Source organism: Diplotaxodon limnothrissa, linkage group LG22 (assembly GCF_057381915.1).
Source record: "Diplotaxodon limnothrissa isolate DT_005_m linkage group LG22, D_limnothrissa_male_GT1.1, whole genome shotgun sequence".
Classification (NCBI taxonomy): domain Eukaryota; kingdom Metazoa; phylum Chordata; class Actinopteri; order Cichliformes; family Cichlidae; genus Diplotaxodon; species Diplotaxodon limnothrissa.
Genome location: NC_140616.1, coordinates 29,245,091 through 29,267,540, shown reverse-complemented (window position 1 = coordinate 29,267,540; position 22,450 = coordinate 29,245,091). Strand labels below are relative to the sequence as shown.

Sequence of the window (22,450 nt, the reverse complement as noted above, 5' to 3'; positions counted from 1 at the left end):
GATTGCTCCCACAGTTGATTTTTTCACACCAAGCTGCTTGCCTATTGTAGATTCACTCTTCCCAGTCTGGTGCAGGTCTACAATACTTTTCCTGGTGTCCTTCGAAAGCTCTTTGGTCTTGGCCATGGCGGAGTTTGGAGTCTGACTGTTTGAGGCTGTGGACAGGTGTCTTTTATACAGATGATGAGTTCAAACAGGTGCCATTCATACAGGTAACGAGTGGGGGACAGAAAAGCTTCTTACAGAAGACGTTACAGGTCTGTGAGAGCCAGAGATTTTCCTTGTTTGAGGTGACCAAATGCTTATTTTCCACCCTAATTTACGAATAAATTCTTTACAAATCCTACCATGTGAATTCATGGATTTTTTTTTCACATTCTGTCTCTCACAGTTGAAATGTACCTCTGGTGCAAATTACTGACCTCTGTCATCATTTTAGGTGGGGGAACTTGCACAATCGGTGGCTGACTAAATACTTTTTTGCCCCACTGTATATATATAGCCCAACAATCATGTTTTACAGTCCCGTGGTCTCAGTCTCAGATACTCAACTAATCAAAGTGATGTCATGACAAAAATGAATGACCAACAAAACATTTTTCTCCTTTATTTCTGTCACACAATGCTGTATGAAACATTTCTTGCGGTTAGTATCATGGTTGCTAGGCAACCTGAACAGCGCGACGAAGCGTATACCATCCCATTTCACAAGCCTCTCACTTTCGCACTTCTCGTACTTATAGTATGCACCGTACGTAGTACGCGTAGTGCGCGTACTTCAAGCGTGCAGACCCTGAATTGGCACACAGCCCCTGTCAGTTAGTTCTTCTTGTTGCGTCGTTTCTTGTGCATTTGGGTTCTAGCTTTCCAATCTAGGTTTCTGTTTGGTTAGCTTCAACTTCATGTTTTGCCTCTATGAGTCCTGCGTTTGGGTCAAATCCTGCCTGCCTGTACATGACATCAAGTTCCTGATGAGACAATGTATCATATCTTCACACAGACTAGACAGGTGTCTGTTATGTGAACCCATCTCTTTCCCATGCTTTTATGCCTATCCCCCCACGTGAATCACACCATCCAGACTAATCAATGTATCATCTTCACACAGACCATATATATAGCTTGGTGTTTGCCTTGCACTCCTTTTACTCTGAGCACAATGAGTAGGCGACTGACTGTCGAAGAGGTTCTGGTCCGGGTTTTGGACAAGAGGGTACTGAAATTGAAACAGAGATAGAGCAGAATGGAAGAAAACACAGATTTTGATCCAGACTTTGAGGACTCTGACCAATCAACAGATGGAGAGGGAGAGGCACCTGAAGAACAGGCACCTGAGGAGACATTCCAGTCCAAGAGTCGACACTTGCTCTGGTCTTCATCCTCCCAGGACAAAGGAAGTAGAGCGGGAGTGGAAAACATCATAAAGATGACGCCAGGACCAACACAGCATGCGATATCTCGTGTGGATGACTTCAAGTCTAGCTCCCAACTCTTTTTTACGGAGATGCATGACCCGTCCTCTGGTGAAATGACAAACAGGTACTATTTTGGTAAAACCTTAAACAATTTTCATCTAATTAGACAGTGTCTAATTAGACACCTAATTAGACTTTGTGTCTCATTTGGTGTCTAATTAGTGTCTAATTAGTGTCTAATTAGACACCTAATTAGACACAGTTTTCCCTTCAGTCATAAACATTTAGGACAGGTGGGTGGCGCCCCCACCACTTATGTACAATCCAGGCCCTGAGGTGACAGTTGATGATTGCCTGGTTCCTTTCAGCGGTCGCTGTTCCTTCAAGGTGTACTTTCCAAGAGAACCAGGGAAATGTGGTATAAAGATCTGGTGAGCGTGTGACGCCAGAAGCAGCTATGCCTGGAATATGCAGGTCTACACAGGGAAACCCAGTACTGGAAGGGCAGAAGGAAACCAGGGCATGTGTGTTGTGCTGGACGTGACAACCGGTCTCCAGGGGCGTAATATCACATGTGACAACTTCTTCACATCATATGCTCTTGGTCAGAAGCTGCTAAAAAGAAAGCTCACCATGGTAGGGACAGTGAGAAAGAACAAGCCTGAACTTCCCCCTGCACTGGTATCAGCCAGAGGAAGAGAGGCACTCTCATCAAAATTTGGTTTCACTGACACACAAACTCTTGTGTCAAATGTTCCAAAGAAGAATAGAAATGTCATCCTGCTGAGCAAGCTATACAAAGTTGTCCCTATCAGGACCACAGAGGACAGGAAGCCCCTTATGATCCAGGACTACAGCAAGAACAAAGGAGGCATTGACTGCCTTGATAAGGTAATGCAAAGTTGCATCCATTTTATTTTATTTTTATTTATGTGAATCATAGCACTTCATGCTGAGTTTGGTCTTTGGTTTTCCATTTATTTTCAGTGCATATTCGTGTTTTTTCATTGCCGTTATTTCATTTCTAATTCTATAAATTTATGTTAAACACTACTTTGAGACATTGTTCACAGTTAAAGAATGCTGAATATTAAATAATATAAAAATTTGGTCGTGAAAAATGGTTTTTGTGCTAATTTAAGACGACCAGTCAATTTTGACAGGGAACAATAAAGTAAGGGACGGGAAGTAAACTTTTTTTCAAACCTTTGAACACATTCTCACTCACTAAAAAAACTTCGAACCATTGTTGCATAACTGGGGCGGATTTTAAACCTAACTTTAGCACAGGTGCTGCTTTTCCTTGCAGACAATGAAGACCATCCTGTGAACTGTTGCAAAGAATGATTGTGTCAAAAATAACATCAGTATGACGCATCGGGACACCAAAAGATTTCTAGTCTCATAATACATTTGATGACAGGGTATGTGTTTACTGGAAGAATATTTCTTTCTGTGCTATTCACCACACATCTTGACATGCCTCTGCATTGTGTCTGCAATGCTTTCACTCCTTTGTAAAAAAACAAAAACAAAATCATTGCACATGTATAGAGGAAGGAGTAGAACTAAGATCAAGAAAAAAAAGCAGGTGCATGTGGAGAGGTGAGGTTTTCATATGTCATGTCATTCTGTCAGGTAGAGGTCAGGTTTTTCCACACTAAACTGCCTCATCAATGTTTTTATAGACCTTGTTTTGTGCATTAGTGCACTGCCATGTTGGAACAGGAAGGGGCCATTCCCAAATTGTTTCCACAAAAAGCATGAAATGGTCCAAAATCTCTTGGTATGCCAAAGCATTAAGAGTTAATTCACTGGAACTAAGGGGTCGAGTGAAAGACAATGTGGGTAATTCTGGCCACACCATAAAAAAGGGCATTTAGAGCAGCTGAAATGAAAAGATTTCTCATACTTTGTTGTAGGAGAACTAAGCACAAAGGTAAAAAAAAAAAAAAAAAAAAAAAAAACGTGGTTCAAGTTAAATTGCGCGCCACCAATAAAGCTATGGTCACACAAGACCAGATTCCAGATTAAGAATTGCAAGAAAGTCTGGCTCCTTGCATGCAAAATATGAAAAATGTGACACCAATAGATACACATATATTTGTACTATAATTTGACTTTTAGACTTTAAAAATCCCCATCACTAAAGATATTGTTTTATACCTACACTGTTCTAGCTTGATAGCATAAAGCATGATAGTGTAGTATCACATCACAGTCACAGTGACATGCTAGTGGTGTAGTAGAATGTTATGTAGGAAGTTCTGTATGAAAGCAAGATGCCCAAGGGCTTAGCATGGTTTTCTGTTGCGTTTGAGTGTGCGTGCTTACAGCAACACCTCAGAGGAGAGAACTTTTTAAATTAGTTAACTGACTTGCAACTTAACTTGTATCACTAGTGATCATTTTGGTGTCATATTTTGACTGCAGTAAGAGATCATTTAAAAGTTTAGGTTCTTCTTTTCAGTGTATTAGCAACTCTTAAAAAAATTAAAATGCAAAGCCTGTTGCTGTGATGTTCCACCCTGATCTTCATCTGCTGACAGTGCTAGTGTTGGTCTCAGAAACACAGCTAGAACACAGTGTTCTAGTTTGTCAAATGTAATAAGATGAGTAACTATAGTACAAATGCCCATCCGTGCATTTTTCTGGTCTTTGCTGTTTGTGTTTTTTTTTTGTTGTTGTTCTCTCTCTGGTGAGGTAGAAATACTACCTCACCAGGCTTTCACTATGCCTACAGGTTGTCAAGGTACTGAGGAGGACTAACCCCTGAAAAGCAGGTGGCGCTGAAAACACCTCCATGCTTTGAGGTTATGTGCTACAGAGCTGGTTGAGGTGTTTACAGACATTTTTAATTTGTCCCTCACCCAGTCAGCTGTACCAACATGCTTCAGGTCCACCGCCATAGTGCACCTCCCAAAGAAAAACAACATAACCGGTTTGAATGACTATTACCCCATCACACTCACTCCAACTGTAATGAAGTGTTTTGAGAGCATAGTCATGTCCATGTCCAAATGTGATAATTGCAAATACCTACTGTGTAATTTTCCCAGTCTTTCCAGTTTGGACATGTTTTCTTTTGTTTTTGTCTTGCTTTGTTACACCTACTCATTTCCGCATTTCAGCTGCAGCATGAAATGCTGTTTCATTCAATGTGTTATTATTCTGAGTCAGTGCTTCTCATTACTTTTAACCTTTTGACGTCATTAAACATACCATTCAACAGATCAAAAATATGTCATTCTTGTAGAAGAAGTAAGCACAGAAGTAAGAGGTAAAAAGGTGTGAATCCATTTAAGGTCTTTCAACAAAGCAACACAGGAAATAATGTAACTGTAGTTTTAAAAAAATATATAAACCAGTTCTTCTCTGGATGAAACCTGCATGCTCAACAAGCCCTAACACAGTCCTGATCAGTTTTAGGTTTTTTTTGTTTTTTACAGTAGTTTTCACTCCCAAAATGTACTGCTGCATGTCTGCCTCTCAGACATTTTTAGATGTGTTCCTTTGATAGTAGAAACTCCCTCATCAAGCTGACTGATTTCAAACCATTAATGTCTATTCCTGCGAGTAGAATATAAAGTCATTATTGAACACAGTGTTCTAGTTTGCCAAATGTAATAACACGAGTGACTATAGTACAAATACCCATCCGTGAATTTTCTGGTCTTTCCTGTTTTGTTTATTTGTTGTTGTTCTCTCTCTCTTTCTTTTCCATGTGCATGTTCTCACAAAGACTGCTGAACCCTGCGCTTAACTACAACCTTAAAAATCCTCTTTCGGTGTGTGATCTTGAATCAATACGTGTACTTGTTTAAACCGAGGAATTCGGAGATGATGGCTGTCAACACACAGCCAAAAAAGGTGTGCTACTACTTTGTGGGGGATGGAGCACGCAGGTGAATCATGCAAGGACATTTGTTTGCAGCTAAACTCCATGCCAGCTACAGAGCTAACTTGGCAGTGCATTTTTAAGGAGATTGTACAGTTGTAAATGTACCCATGGATATTGACCCTATTATATTATCTTCTAGGTTACTTGGGGGATTCTGTTGGTGTCCTGTAGTGTGATGAGAATATTAGGTAATACATTATAACACAGCTGTAACTAAGTGTATTTTCAATGTCATTTATATCGAATTTACATTGTGATTGTATTTAAAAGTATATTCACTAGAAAAAGTGGTTGACAAGTCAGGTTTTTACAGGGAAAAAAGAAATACTACCTCACCAGGCCTTCACTATACCTACAGGTTGTCAAAGTACAACAGTGGTGTAAAAGAGCTGCAAACCAAGTATGATACATTCTTGGTCCATCAAATATAGCTGAACAGCACAACAGCAACTGTGCTTTACTTATGGTTAACTTCTGCCACCTACAGTTTTTTATGAGCATTGCATGTGCATTTGGAGCAATGTAAATGTATTTACGTCAAAGAACGTAACTTAGAACTGCAGTAATGCAAAAGCCTTTGTGGACTGGACAGAAGAGAGGCAAATGGGATACCTGGGGGGGGGGGGTGAACCATATAAGAGAGTGAGTATTAGTGATCAACAATACAGTATCACACCCATTAAGTTTGCTCTTTAGCTAGACTTTAAGTCTAGCTGTAACAGGTCTAAAATTAAGATTTCGACTCACTTTCTATCCTCAGCCTTTGGATGTCAATATCTGTTGATCTGTTGTCACTATGTTTGAAATCTGCCAATATTTTCATTATAGCTTGCACTATTTCAACATGTGTTTAATAAAACTACTCATATAGTAACATATTTAATATACTGTGGTAACCAGGAAAAGGAAACAGCCAAGTTATCATTATCGTCACCAGTGAGTTGTAGAATTAGACTGCTGATTGAATAGAAGCACAAACATGACATCTAGTGGTGAACACAGTTACAGTGCATGACGCCATGTACTAAAAGGTCAATCGTCATTAGATTCCTCATGTTGTTTTTCTTACAAACACGCTGATCGTTTTTATTCTCTTGTACAAGTATGAAATGCTGCAGCAGTGGTCTCCAAAGTAATTCTTCATTTTGATTTTTTTTTTTTAAAGCAATGTAAACTTTTATGTGAGGGGAAAAAGGGGAGTCTTAAATATCTTGATGCATGCTAAAGTCTTAAATGTTTTACTGCTCTTTAACATGACAGATAATGAAGTTTTGCCAGAAAAGCACATATACAGTACTAAAATATTGTCCAACACAAGGATGGTGTGACAGAGCAACACTAAGCTGTATGAGAAACTCATGTTTTACAAATCACTGTACCCAATGCATCAGCTGATTTTACTGAGATATAGATATCTATATATCCTTTTTGTTTAGTTGGTTTCTGTTTTTTCAGTAGAGATGGTCACTGCCCTCCAAAGTTCTCTTTTTAAGATTGGAGAATAGTAGGTGGACAGATCCATTTTGACTTCTAACAGCATGCTTTCAAAATACAGAGGTAATCAAATAGAACTGGAGATAGAAAACTAAAACAATGATCAAAATGTGTTCTTAAGTGAAATACTGAGCGGTTAGTATTATTGTAGCCAGCATCCAGTTTCCCCTTTACCTGAAAGAAGGGCAAATCATAACATACCACTGTGCCACAATAAGCAAAAAAGGTAATGAGTGTTATTTGAATCATTTTAAATAAGTTAATCTCTTTTTTAAAAATTATTTTAAAAAATTAAGCAAATAAGCACAGAGTCAAAGATGTATTCAAGTAGCTTTATTTGTTAAAAACCAGAACAATTGACAAATAAGACTTCAAATTTCTTCTCCTTGAGCCGTCGATTCCAGGCTAGCTCATGAATGATGTGTAACAGACGATCTGAATGAAGGCACTCCATCTTAAGTCCAAGTATCATTCCCAACCAGTTCAAGTAAACAACCTCCTCTCAGCCTCTGTGGCAATCAATAACAGCTGAGTGTAGGATGTTTACATGAACTGAGTCTGAACAACTGAACACAAAACTACACTTTAAAGGAGCACAGTGTCTAAATCAGGTATGGATTTCAATGAATATTGAATAAAAAGGTTAACTTGGCAGTAGGGGGTAGCCAGCAGCCGCAAACATCAGACTGAAAGCTCTGTGGTGCAGACAGCTTCCAGTCGGGGATGTTTACAGCCCCAGACGACCAAGTGCATGTGGAGCCTTAAATGCAGATTATACAAACACTTTCCACCTACATTTGATCTGAAGATGCCAGCCCAGGTCCTTAATAGAGTTAAGGTCAGAAGGTTATAATGGCCACACTGTGGTTTTCCTTTTGAGCAACCAGGGAGCCTATAAAAGAAAAACCTTTCCATAGCATGTTAGGACATTGCCAAGTTGGGATCACAATACACCTATGAGGACATTTTGACACAATGAAGTGGGTCTAATCATCTCGCTACACAGTATTCCAGTTCAGATCCCTCTGCCTTATGCTTGGTGAGTTAGGTTGGTGTTTACCAATCATCTAGAACCCAATCCACCTGGACCATAGTAGCAAGGCTTTCACTGGTGGATCAAACAGTTTTAAAATTACAGATATCTGGTCTCTTGGAAACATGTTTTTATTTTGTTTATTAGAAGTCTGCTTTAAAAATATGGTTCATTTACTCCAAGCCCTTAAGCACTTTAGTATACATCCATGTTTGTGTGGAATACAGAATAGGCACCTACCATGCATGTCTTCTGGACAGACACAGGGAGCACATGTGTAACTCCACACAGTAAGGTGAAAAAGCAACAAAACTACACAATACACCCACCTTACCACCATTTCTCTATTTGACTCACACTTTCCCCAAGATTTTTATGAACCCTCTCCATTTTTCCAAAATTATATCCATGTTTTTCATGCCAGACACTGCACTTCTGCCACACTTTATCTTCTGAGAAATTGCACTCCCATTTTGCATGAGAAATGCAACTTGTTTAATTTAACTAGAGGTTATTTAATAACAAACACCTGGCAAACCAATTAGCAACCATGTCCAATTTAAAAGAGAATAAAAAACAAACAAACTCAGCTGTATCTGTTTAAATCCTACTGACATGTGACTGCATAATCATTTCAGCCATTAGACACAAAAGAAGAAGAAGAAGAAGCAGCAGCATAATAATATTTGGAACACAGTTCACGCACTGGACCAGGAAGACATACTATGAAACTGTAGATGCTGTATGAAGCGAACGCTGACCAGATGTATACCCGTGTACAGTTTCGTGGCTCCTTAAAGAAAGGAAAAAAAGAGGAAAAATGAGGAGTAAAGTTAACATTTAATCTTTTCCGAAATACTTTAGTGCCAAGCATCCATAGAGCCTCGTGAATTAGCACAATGGTGCTCCTAGGAGAAAAACGACAACAAAACAAAACAACTTTGTCCCTCACTGTACTGCCTCAAAAGATTAACATGCCAGCCTGCTGTTTCACGCTGACTTGCGCCACAGGTTAAATTACATTAGCTACGAAACAGCTGTTTGGTGCCTTGTTATTTAGAAGCATATTGCGGTTTAACGCTACTGTAATGTCACTGAAGTAAACTTGCACTGCTGGTAAAGACTGTTGCAAGGCCAGCTACTGTGTCCTACCTAACTGAACATAGAAAAAGCTAACTTAAACAGCAAGATGACTGTTAGTAACAAACGTCAACTGCTTGTGAGGTAACCGGCATCTCTAGAGAACTGCTTAAAGTAACTTTGTGCTGCCAGGCGTCCTACCAGACTAAACAATATAATGTGGTAAGTGTTAGCACTAGCTAACCAACGACCTAGGCTACAGCTAGCTCGCTAGCTGCTGTTAGCTCGTCTGTGACCCTAACCTTGTGCCGTGTGACGTTCCCTTACCGGTATATAAAACGATTATCCCCGGACGAACGACACGACAGCATCCAGTGCAGGAAATTATTTTGTATTTTGAGTCAACCTGGTAATGTTCTGTGCTATTCTAGGAAGCCTGTTTAGTTTCCTTCCGTTTTCATTCACTTGTCTTTATTTTGACCTTTGGTTACTCGACACCAACATTGACGTCATTGTCATGGCAACACAGTCCCTCCTACCGCGAGCCCGGACAGACATACGGTAGTTACTTTTACGTTTTACGCTTGAAATATAGCCGTAATTAGCATCTCACTGTGAATGTAGTGTTTTTTGTTTCTAAAGAGTTGAACAGGCGCAAAGGAAGCTTAATTCCGGTTTGTTCGTGAGAAAAAGTAATGATAAAATAACAGAAAGACGAATATAACTAAAATCTGTTTAAACTGTTAAGTAAACATTCACAAATATGTTTAAACTACCAAAAGCAGAGTCATAGCAAAAAAGCCAGTTTGAATAATTGGATTATTTAGGCATCAGCAAAACTATTATTTTTGCAAGCCTGTGTTTTTTTTTAACTACTTTGTTTTTTGCATACATATTTAGTAGGTTGTTGGTTCTATATTAGCAATTATAAAGGACAGGAGCCTCAAAATGAGATTTTGAATTCTAGCATTACCACACTTTGTTTTCTTTTTCTTTTTTTCTTTTGTTTGCTTTTCTCTTTTCTTCCCTCTTTCCTTTCATCCAAATCTGCAATGACTTTTGGAGGCCAAGAAAATACCATTGAACTGAAAAAATGTACTTAAAGCAAGTACTTAAGGCAATCAGTTGCTTTAATTTTAATTTTTTCATGTTTTCTGTGACATTCCCTGCATACTAGCATCGTGCACCCTGCTGTTATGTGCTGCATTGTCTCAGGGGCATCTTTGCACAGCCTGCACCTGGGGTCTTACCTGGTGTGGTACATGCTGTACAGGCTCCTGTCCCTTCATGATGGTTCCTGTTGTTGCGGCTCTTCTTTCTTAGGTTTCTGCAGCCTGAGTTATCCACTAAGCACATGATCAGTTGTGGTTATCTTCCTGATATACTCATGGATGTTTGTTGTTTCATCTTTAATATTGGTTTTGACACACTAGAATTTGGCCTTCTGCATAGCGTACAGTCTCATGATGCTGTATTTGGGGTGAAACACTCCATGCATGATAAGAAGGTTTGTTGTCTTGAAGTCAGTGACTTCTCTCTCCTCCTTTGGCCAGCTTATTATCCTAGCAGGGTATCTGATGACCGGCAAGGCATGAGATCTACCTAGATCTCAAGCTTGAACCACAACCAAAAACCGCCCACAGGGTGAGTGGAGAAAGTTTTATTTATAGATAGATAGATAGATATTATAGTGCCTTTTAATTAAAGTTGGATTGTGGATCTTGATCATTGTTTTTAATGTTTTTTGACATTTATAAAAGTATATGTTAAAGATTTTTTAAAAATTCCTAAGACTCAAATTTTGGCAATTGAAAGTCATCCATTTGAGCCCAGGGGCTTAGCATTTTCTTTACTTTTGTAATTCATTATGTGATATTTCATTTACATTAATAGTCACTGTGATTATTAGATTAGTTACCGATAAAGATTTACAGCCCTAATTCATATTTCACAAAGGCATCAAAAATATTATACAAGTTTAGCTTTATTTAAACTTTGTTCAATAGTGCACATTGGTATTTATTCATCCAGATTACTGGTCTCAGCTCTGCCTTAGCTCCTAGTAGTTACTATTGCGCAAGTACTTGCTTGAGGGAAACCCTGAGTCCAGTCTAACAAAGTTATGCGGCCTGTCAATAACAGGCTTTCAATTGGAAAAAAAAAAAAAAGCAGGGAAAAAAGAAGAAAGTGTTTTGAAAAAAGCAATTTGGAAGCTACCTTGTAGCTCTGAGCATTCATCAACTGCTTATGCCTGTGGAATAATCTGTGATTAATCATTTAAGGTACATGCTTTTGCCCCATTCATGTTTTCTATTACATCATGCCTGTTGACATATTTGATAAGCAGTGCGCTCATTAATCTAATTAGTGCCTTTAGCTACTTATGTTTATTCCATCAGATGGATCAGATCAGACTGATCATCTTTGCCTTAGCGTGTCTTTGTGTCCAGTCAAAGTGTAATGGATGTAATACAGCAATTCTTTAAGCATGATAGAGTTAAGTGCATTTTTAATTACATATAATCAAAGAGTGTAGATGAAAGAGTAAGTAAGGTCCTAGCAACTTCACATAATCCAAAAAGTAGTCATTACTCTCTTCAAGAGAGTGTGTTAGAAACTGCTTTGTGCAGTATCCTCCACATGAGGTCAGGCTAGTTCCACAAATCAACTAGCTTTTCATTATGTAATGGAACAAAGTTAGCTGAATTCTTGTGATATATTACAGGACGTATAGTGACTATTTAATATTCAAAGCCCATGAACATGTTGCAAGAATATTCAAAGTACCCAATCTTTGGTCAAAATTGTGAAGCAAGATCAGCGAATGCAAATTTCTAAAAATTATTTCTGAACCCATAACAATATTCATTATATTTCAGAGGGTAGTGGTGGTGGTGTAGCCTTCTTTATGTAACACTGCAAAAGACTTCTTAATAATTCATATAACGTATTGCAGTTATTTCTTATGAAAAAAGAGCAAGAGAGAGAGAGAGAGAGAAAATCCATCTATAACCTAACCAGGGAAATTGATTCCCTTGTCATTCTGTGTGGTCTGAAATTGCCCAGAGCTATTATGAGAGAGACTGATTTTTGCTGTGCAGTGGAGTGGAACAGTCTTGCCTTGTAGAGCTTTTTGTGAGATGTGAACAGATTCATGAGCAACAGCACTGCTAAAGAGGCATGTTATCATGTGCTCTCAGGCGGATATCCTAAACATTTTAAGCTTTTTAGAGTAATCTAACTGATCTGTGCTAAAACGTGCAATTCACACAAAGTCATTGGTACAAACACTTTCTGCATGTTTAACCAAACTGCATACAGCATAACTTTGACAGTTGTAAAAAAATAAAGTTGTAATTAATTTGACAGTTGTGAAATAAGGTTTGTTAGTTCTTTCAAATGATCCCATTAACTGTTAAGTTATATTAAAATATATTTTTTAAAAACTTAAACAACAACAAACAATATTTTTTTTGACAACAAATCAGAGGTGTTTCTAATGTGGTGGACATGTGGAGGCACCAGTGGCACACTCACATTCACACCTATGGGCAATTTAGCTTCGCCAATTAACCTAACCCCACTAATTACATTTCTTTGAGAGGAAGCCGGAACGCGGGAAGATCATGCAAGCTCCACACAGTTATCATGTGGCCAGGTGATGGAATCGAACTCAGGCCCTTGCTGTCAGGGAACAGTGCCAATCACCACGCCACCATGCTGCCCCCTAATCAGGCCAAAGCAACATATATGTCACATGAGAAACAAATTCTGTGTATGTTTCAACCAACAGGCTACACCAATCAGAGGTCATAGATGAGCTGTCCCAGAGGAAAATGAAAGTCAGTAGTGGAGTTGAGAGTTACATCACTGCCCTTCTTATCATATCTCTGAACACTGCATGGGATCCTTATTTCAGATGAGCAGAGGGGTGTACCAGAGGACCACAGGTATGTTCCTATCTGGGGCAACATGATGTTTTTCACCATGCTTCTGTGATTCTTTACTGGTTAATAGACCACCCACAACTTACTGTAAAAGTCAGTATTTTTGTGGCGTGATAAATAGAAGAATCAATACACGCTCTGATTAATTTTAAAGGTTTCTGTGAAATGTGTGTCTGGGTAGTTTTACTGGGCTGGAAATTACAAAGGCTATCAGCGCTTAAAAACGGATGCTTGCAGGCTGGATTGGCAGGTTTACAACACCTCGCCACATTGCCAAAATATGGATTGCTTTTTTTTTTCCAGTATTTTACCTTGTGGCTACAATCAGAGTGTGCTTGACCCATAAACTAAGAAATGGGCATTCTTTCATTTTGAGTTTCTTCACCAACTTTGTTGTTGTGGTCTGGAAAAAAACAAACAAGCTTTTTGTTGTGTTTTTTGCTTATTTTCTGTCAAATATATGCCAATGCAATGGAGATCAAACACGGACAATTTTTCAAGTATGAACGTCATGAGCGTGGGTTCCCTCCGGGTACTCCGGCTTCCTCCCACCGTCCAAAGACATGCAACTTGTGGGGATAAGTTAATTGGATAATCCAAATTGCCACTAGGTGTGAATGTGTGAGTGAAAGTGAGTGCGACTGGTTGTCCATCTCTGTGTGTTGGCCCTGCGACAGACTGGCGACCTGTCCAGGGTGTACCCCGCCTCTCGCCCTATGACAGCTGGGATAGGCTCCAGCGCCCCCCGCGACCCTGAAAAGGATAAGCGGAAGCGGATGGATGGATGGATGGAACGTCAGTATACTTTAAGGAAGTGATCCCTGTGAGCAATAAACCACGTACACATAGTTCACCACTTAATGCATTTTGTTTACTCTCGGTTCTATATGATGTCAGTAAGAAGAAGAAGCAGCTCCCTTATTCAAAACATCACTACAGCAGGTAGCGCCGCCTGGCTGATTTGGCAGAGTTTTTGCCCTTCCTGATGTCAGTGAGAGTGGATGTATTAATAATCATGATCATAGTCATCTCAGGCACACAGCTCTGACTGAGCAAGGAAGCCCCACCCACTTACTTTCAAACCTTTTATTTGTGAGGGGCAGCAAATTAAGATGAGCTAAAATGGCTTTGAGAGAGAATGAAGTGGTAAAGCATTTGTACAATTTACGCTGATCCTGATTTAAATATATGTGCAAATTTTTGAAAAATGTAAGAAAAAAAATAAACATGCATAATACAACTCAGTGTAAGCAATGTCTGCAATAAACAAAGAGAATCATAAACAGAAACCATAACATTATGCTTCACTGGGAGGAACTGAAATCCAAAATAATGAACTGAAATCACTATGAGAGCAAGGAGAATCTAAAGAAATAGTGTCGGCTCAATAGCTGCATTTACATTCATCTAACTTCCTCTAGCCTTATTCAGCAAAGAAGGAATTATTTACTGGACTCAGCAGCTCACATACTGTATATGTTTTGAATAAACCATGTGAATTTGTTGGATTGTTAGCGACAAAGCAAGCAACCAAAAGAACTGCTCACCAGTGGTTTGCAACACTTCCTTTTCCTCTTCAATGACAATTTGTTGAACAGAAAATAATTTCTAAAAAATGTATGATTGTGTCAAGATTAGTGGTAAAACTGGCCATCGCAACAGTGTCTGGAAACAAATGTTTTGCCAAATATATCAATTCGTCTGTGGCAATTTCAAAAATTATCATAATTTTATTATAACTATTATTATTTTTTTATATTATATATTTTCCCATCTATTTTTATATACACGATCAAAAAGTGTATGCACCTGTGTGTTGTTTAGCCCCTTGATGAAGTCAGAAACTGATCACCAAACTCAGCGTGGGCACTTAGACTCTGCACCCTTTTTCGGCTGAAAACTATGACGTCAGTCTTGGAGGTGTTAATTCTCATCCCAGCTCCTTTACACTTGGCTGCAACCTGCCCAAGTGCAAGTCTGCCGTTATCACTCAATGAAGCCAATTTCCCCAGTGCAACTATAGAAATGTAAAGTGTTATAATGGCATAATTTTTTTAAGTTAATTAACTAAAGCTAAATCCCACTGTTGTACCATGTCTGAAAATACAGCCGTAAATGATTCCCTCATTTTCACATTCTCAGATTTGTTTAACTTCTTGAGAAGAACATCTACACACAGCTAAAAAAAAAAAAAAAATCCTGGTATTAACACCATGCGCAACATGTGCTAATTTATAAAGCATTGACATTCAATATCATAAACTCAAGACATCACAGCTGGATCCCATTTAACACACAGTTCATCAGATGGAAATACATCAGTCGTAACCTCAAATGATCGACAGAAGGGTGATGGACAAGTTTACTTGTTTTCCCCGCGATGCCTGAATGAGGCTAATATTGCCTGAGATGCTGACGAGTGAAGAATGCTGACACAGAATATGGATTTTTGTGATTTCTGAATATTTGGTTTAGGTATGAGAAAAACTGAAGATGAGTTTTCCATCTTACATTTGTGTAACCCAAACATTCTGGCAGTAATTTTCCTACAGTTAGATTGCACTGGAGAACCAAAACAGTGTGTTCAGATCTCTGAAGCTGCCTGCAGAATCTGGCACCCAGATTTTAGCAGCAGATCCTTTAAGTCCCACAGGTAAAAGTTATAAGACATGTAGTAGCACATTCTCAACAACTCTTTCAATGGCTCGTTTGTCTCTGTTTGGACTGCTATCTGTAGTTTTTCATTACTATAAGGAGCATGCGGAAACGTTCGCCTATTAAGTGAAACCTTCTTAAGCAATCTGTTAAGTAGTACCATGTTTGTTTGTTTTGTTGTAATAGAGATAACAAAAATGAATAACCTTGGATACTCACATTAGACCACTATTGCCTTGACAACAAAAGCCTGAAATGACAGATCCAAACTGGTTCTCTTGTCCATTATATGTAAAACTCTTACAAGGCTGAACTTTTTGGGTATTTTAGCCTGACAATAATAGCTGACAAATCAAATCTAGAATCAAAACTGTATGGGGAAAGAGAAAAAGGCAAACACTGGCTTAACAGTAGGAAGTTGACTTCCTTGAGTGGCCCATATCCAAAAATCCATCCATCCAATTAGACAATGTTAGACTACAGTAGTAGCAGACTAAGAAGGTTTTTCCAGTTGTTGTTGTTTTTTCGGGGTTTTTTTTTTTCAAAACTCTGAAAACCTGCAAAGGAAGGTGCCCAAGACGCATTCTAATTAGATCCTCCTTTAGCAGAGAACTGGAAGTCTTGCCTTCCAGTTCTCTCTCAGGTTGTCTCAGTCTGATACAGCGGTGTAATGATCTGCTTGTCCATCTAACTCCATTTTAGCCTCACCAGAAAACTTGATGTCAGGGTTCAGTTTTCCCCAAAGCAAAGGTCGCTCTCCACCAGAGATGGGCAGTACTGGTTAAAAGTAACGCTTTGCTGTAATCCGATTACTTTTTTTCAAGTAACGAGTAAAGTAAGGGATTACTATTGCAAAAAAGTAATTAGATTACTGTTACTTGCCCGTAAGCACACTGCATTACTACTGTTTGTGGGAGTGTCTCATGACAATGACGTACGAACACATGACGTTCGTGGCAGCAAAAGACGTGTGTAGATCATCCATCCATTCGCTTCCGCTTATCCTTTCCAGGGTCGCAGGGGGTGCTGGAGCCTATCCCAGCTGTCATAGGGCAAGAGGCGGGGTACACCCTGGACAGGTCGCCAGTCTGTCACAGGGCTAACACACAGAGACACAGACAACCATTCGCACTCACATATTCACACCTATGGGCAATTTAGATTGACCAATTAACCTATCCCCACTACTGCATGTTTTTGGACTGTGGGAAGAAGCCGGAGTACCCGGGGAGAACCCACGCAAACACGGGGAGAACATGCAAACTCCAGACAGAAAGACCCCAGCCTTATGGTGGAATTGAACTCAGGACCTTCTTGCTGTGCGGCAACAGTGCTAACCACCGTGCCCTCATGTGTAGATCACTATTGGATGATATGGAGCACGGGAGAGAGTACGCAGAGTATGCAGGGTTTAGAGCGTGGAAGTACTGACATTACTTTGAGTTTGAGTCTGTAAAAAGTGACAAAAACATCAGCGTCCACTGTACACTCTACCTGGTAAAACAACTTCTTTCTGCAGCGAAAAATTAAACTTCAAATGTGAGCAAGTGCCTAGCAAGCCGGCACAGGAATATGATATTCACAGAGAAACCCCCGGATCCCCCCACTGACATGAGACAATCCTCTACCTGTCCCACTCCTGCTAAAAAGGTGAAAATAGATTTAAAAGCGACAGGACTTAGTACCGCTGAATCTTTGATTGTATTTATTGCCGAGTTTTACTTGTATCTATTTGAAAGACTGAGTGTCAACACAAAAAATATTTTATTTTATATGCTGGAATATGCAGAAAATGGGTTTAAATGTTAAACAAATTTCTTCCAGTCAGAGAGTGTTGCGTATAATTACATTTTTGTTTGATGCAATGAGCATAAAGTTAAAAGATTAAACAATTTTTAAAAAGAGACTTTTTCACGTGATTCAATTTTATATGATGGATTATGCAGAAAAAATAGAATTGGGCTGAAAGGTCTATTGCTTCCTAACGTATTCAGGTTGTGTTTCATATTTTTTAAAAGTAACTAGTAATGAAGGCACTAATTACTTTTGAAAATATGTCTTTAGTAAAGTAACGGGATTACATTCTTGGAGAAGTAATAAAATCATTTGTAACTAATTACTATTTTTAAGTAACTTGACCAACACCTCCACTAATTAGGAGGTTCTGACTCTAAAAATCTATCAATATAAAAGAGCAGTTCATGGCCACCCACCAAGAAACTAAATCAACTCCAACAATTTTTCAGTAAAGTGAATTTCCCATCTAGTCAAAACGTTTCATTAGGACACTACCCAACTTGCTAACCTGGTCATTCTTACCTTTTTTGGGTATAATTTTTCTGGGGAATTCACATTAATCTATTTCAAAATGTTATGATTGTTTTCTGTGAACACTGGATGTACAGGGTGGGCCATTTATATGGATACACCATAATAAAATGGGAATGGTTGGTGATATCAAAGTCCTGTTTGTGGCACATTAGTATATGTGAGGGGGCAAACTCCTCAAGATGGGTGGTGACCATGGTGGCCATTTAGAAGTCGGCCATCTTGGATACAACTTTTGTTTTTTCAATAGGAAGAGGGCCATGTGACACATCAAACTTATTGGTAATGTCACAAGAAAAACAATGGTGTGCTTGGTTCCAATGTAACTTTATTCTTTCATGAGTTATTTACAAGTTTCTGACCACTTATAAAAATGTGTTCAATGTGCTGCCCACTGTATTGGATTGTCAATGCAACCCTCTTCTCTCACTCTTCACACACTGATAGCAACAACGCAGGAGAAATGCCAGCACATCTCGTATCTTCAGACCATAGACAATTCCCTTCAGATGACCCCAAAGATAAAAGTCTAAGTGGGTCAGATTGGGAATAGAATAGAATAGAATAGAATTCAACTTTATTGTCATTGCACATGCACAGGTACAGGGCAACGAAATGCAGTTTGCATCCATCCAGAAGTGCTTTAGTGATATAGGTATATTACAATATATATTAGCAATAGTATAGATATGTGAGTATATTACAGAAATGGGTCTATTATGGTATGTTATAATGTACACGGTATGAAGTATGTTGTGAATATTCTATAACTAAGTATGTACAGGCTGTAGTGAGTACAAGCTATGAACAGGATATAAATATGAAAAACTATACAGAATATGAAATAAATAACTTTACAGAAATCTGAGATATACAGCTATACAGAAATGGGAACTATGCAAGTTGTAAACAGTTGTAGGATTAAAGATTATCGAATGTACAGAATGATTATTTACACAGAGCTATACAGTAGTGCAGTTAAGATAAGTGAGGGTGTAGATAGTTTCTACAGAGGCTATATAAAGTGCTAGTGGTTGTGAGTGGTGGTTCACTCCATGTTATTATTGTGTGTTTGAGGGTACAGTTGTCCATTGTGGGTGTGTGTATGTTCAGTCCATGAGTTTAACGTGGGTCAGATGTCAGGAGGCAGAGTTCAGGAGTCTGACAGCTGTGGGGAAGAAGCTGTTCCGGTACCTGGTGGTCTTAGTCCGGAGGCTCCTGTGGCGCCTCCCAGAGGGCAGGAGGGTGAAGAGTCCATGTGATGGGTGACTGGGGTCTTTGATGATTTTCCCAGCCCTTTTCAGACACCGCTTCCTGTAGATGTCTTTTATGGCAGGAAGTGGTGCTCTGGCGATGCGCTGGGCAGTTTTCACGACCCTCTGCAACGCCTTCCGGTCCAAGGCAGAGCAGTTCCCGTACCAGACTGTTATACAGTTGGTCAGGATGCTCTCGATGGTGCAACGATAGAAGTTCACCAGGATGTCTGAGGACAGGTGGTTCTTCCTCAGAGTCCTCAAGAAGAAGAGGCGCTGGTGAGCCTTCTTGACCAGCTTGGAGCAGTTGGTCGTCCAGGTGAGATCCTCGGAGATGTGGACTCCCAGGAACTTGAAGCTGCTCACACGCTCCACAGCCGTCCCCTTAATGTGGATGGGTGGATGTGGGTCAGCATTCCTCCTGTAGTCCACGATGAGCTCCTTGGTCTTCTCGGTGTTAAGCAGCAGGTTGTTTGTGTCGCACCACTCAGCCAGACAATCCACCTCCTCCCTGTAGGCGGCCTCATCGTTGTCACTGATGAGGCCAATCACCGTGGTGTCATCTGCAAACTTAATGATGGTGTTGGAACCATCAGCAGGTCTGCAGTCGTGGGTGAAGAGGGAGTAGAGGAAAGGGCTCATCACACAGCCTTGTGGTACACCAGTGTTCATTGTGATGGTAGATGAGCAGTGGTTATCCAGCCAGACATGTTGGGGGCGGTTGGTCAGGAAGTCCAGTAACCATTTGCAGATGAGGGAACTGATGCCCAGGTCTGTCAGTTTCCTGATGAGTTGTGAGGGGTGGATTGTATTGAATGCTGAACTGAAGTCTATAAACAGCATTCTGGCGTAGGTGTTGTTGTTGTCCAGGTGTGAGAGGACCCTAAGGGAGACCTTAGGGGCCATTCAACTGGCCCACGACGACCAATCCACTTTCCAGGAAACTGTTCATCTAGGAATGCTCGGACCTGGCACCCATAATGTGGTGGTGCACCATCTTGCTGGAAAAACTCAGGGAACGTGCCTGCTTCAGTGCAGAAAGAGGGAAACACATCATCATGTAGCAATTTCAAATATCCAGTGGCCTTGAGGTTTCCATTAATGAAGAATGGACCCACTATCGTTGTACCCCATATACCACAGCAAACCATCACTTTTGTTGTTCCAACAGTCTTGGAGGGATCCATCCAATGTGGGTTAGTGTCAGACCTATAGCGGTGGTTTTGTTTGTTAACTTCACCATTAACATAAAAGTTTGCCTCATCACTGAACAAAATCTTCTGCGTGAACTGAGGGTCCTGTTCCAATTTTTGTTTTGCCCATTCTGCAAATTCTGTGCGCCGATCTGGATCATCCTCGTTGAGATGCTGCAGTAGCTGGAGTTTGTAAGGGTGCCATTTGTGAGTAGGTAATATCCGCCGAAGGGATGTTCGACTAATGCCACTCTCCAGTGACATGCGGCGAGTGCTACGCTGTGGGCTCTTGCTGAATGAAGCTAGGACAGCTACTGATGTTTCTTCATTAGTGAGTTTTCTTGCGTCCACATTTTGGCAAATCCAACACTGAAGCAGTTTCACAAAACTTAGCAAGCAGTTTTCTAACTGTAGCATGGGAGATGGGTGGTCTCGTAGGGTGTCTTGCATTGAAATCTGCTGCAATGACCCGGTTACTGCATTCACCAGATATCAACACAATTTCGATCCGCTCCTCACGTGTTAACCTCTTCGACATGTCAATGGCTGTGAACAAAGAGAAACTTGTAAATAATTCATGAAAGAATAAAGTTAGGTTGAAACCAAGCACACCATTGTTTTTCTTGTGACATTACCAATAAGTTTGATGTGTCACATGGCCCTCTTCCTATTGAAAAAACAAAAGTTGTATCCAAGATGGCCGACTTCTAAATGGCCATCATGGTCACACCCATCTTGAGGAGTTTGCCCCCTCACATATACTAATGTGCTACAAACAGGACTTTAATATCACCAACCATTCCCATTTTATTATGGTGTATCCATATAAATGGCCCACCCTGTATGCATGTTGCAGGAGAGCAAACTTGCTAAGCGACAGGCCTACCCTGAGGTCTGTTTGTTTCTTTCAACTGGGTGCAAGTTTAAAGAAGATCAGGCTTATAAGTCATGTTACAGCACACCAAAGCCCATCAAATCCAAAAGTTCAAAGTGAGCTTAGACAGCGTAGATGTAGTACTTTGACAGCTCTTATGAAGGATCAACTGGATTAAGGGCCTGAGTTTTAGGTAAAGTGCACCTTTGGTAAAATGAATGACTGTCGTATTTTTCCACCCATAGGAAGCGCTGCCTCATATGTGTAAGGGGGTGGTAACAAGTGTTTATCTAAAAGGAGAAATGACACCATCCAAAGGTCCCGTTTTTAAACATGAGCATGTATTCATTTTGGTTCCAATACATTTTTTTTTTTGTTTTATTCAAGAAAAACAGAAGACTGTCATGATTTTGAGTAGAGAATTACAAGGCCTAGTCGGTTATTTTCATCGCTCTCTGCACTTTCTGCCATTTCCCCTCCACTCTCCTCTTTGCAAAAATGGTGTAAGCCACTTTACCACTCAGCTGTCAAGAGGGCAAAAATCCTAAATGAAACCACGTCCTTTAAAACAGTACAGCATTTATTCAATACTTGACTTCGGCTTAATGATGTAAATCAAATGAAAATCAATAAGTAAAGCTTCGTCTTACAGTGCTTATGGTATTACTCGCATGAACTGAATTAATGTGTCTGTGCTGTACTTTCCCAAAAGCTCAAAATAACTTACTGCCTATGCAGCTTCTCCACAATGGCCTTGGAGGATTTATGTTTTGTGTTAAGTAAGGCTGAAGCTACTCATGTTATCTCACTCCATCAATAGCAAATACATTAACAATATCTAGTCGCTGCAAGCACACTATTAATTTACCACGACCTGTCCCTACAGGGGCAGAATGATTGTTGGAGGCAACGAGGTGTATCTGTTTACCCCTCCCTGGGACACGGTGTCGCTGCTGGGGGATCAATGTCCATTGAGCATGGATGAGGAGGGGGCAGGCAGGCAGCCAAGCAGCCGGCTGGAGGAAGCCCTCAACCTCAGCTCAAATGACGCTGTCACCTAAGAGTTCCCAGCAGGCCTTGCAGAGACAGAGAGTTATGTGCTGCCTGATGCTGGAGCCATGTCCTCTCACACAGAAACATGGGCCTTTGTTCCTCAGAGGTTGAAGAGGACACAAGTAATAGATATTGCAAGCTCCGGTTCATGACAGGAAAAACCCAGACTGCCACCGACTGTCAGTCAGATATCTTGACATTTATCATTGGGAGAAGTGCAGTAG

General features: G+C 40.0%; 1 pseudogene; it reads left to right on the top strand.

Annotated features, from left to right (window-relative positions):
- Positions 1-1,243: 1,243 nt before the first annotated feature.
- LOC146610115 (uncharacterized) lies at positions 1,244-22,234 on the top strand (annotated as a pseudogene).
- Positions 22,235-22,450: the final 216 nt, after the last annotated feature.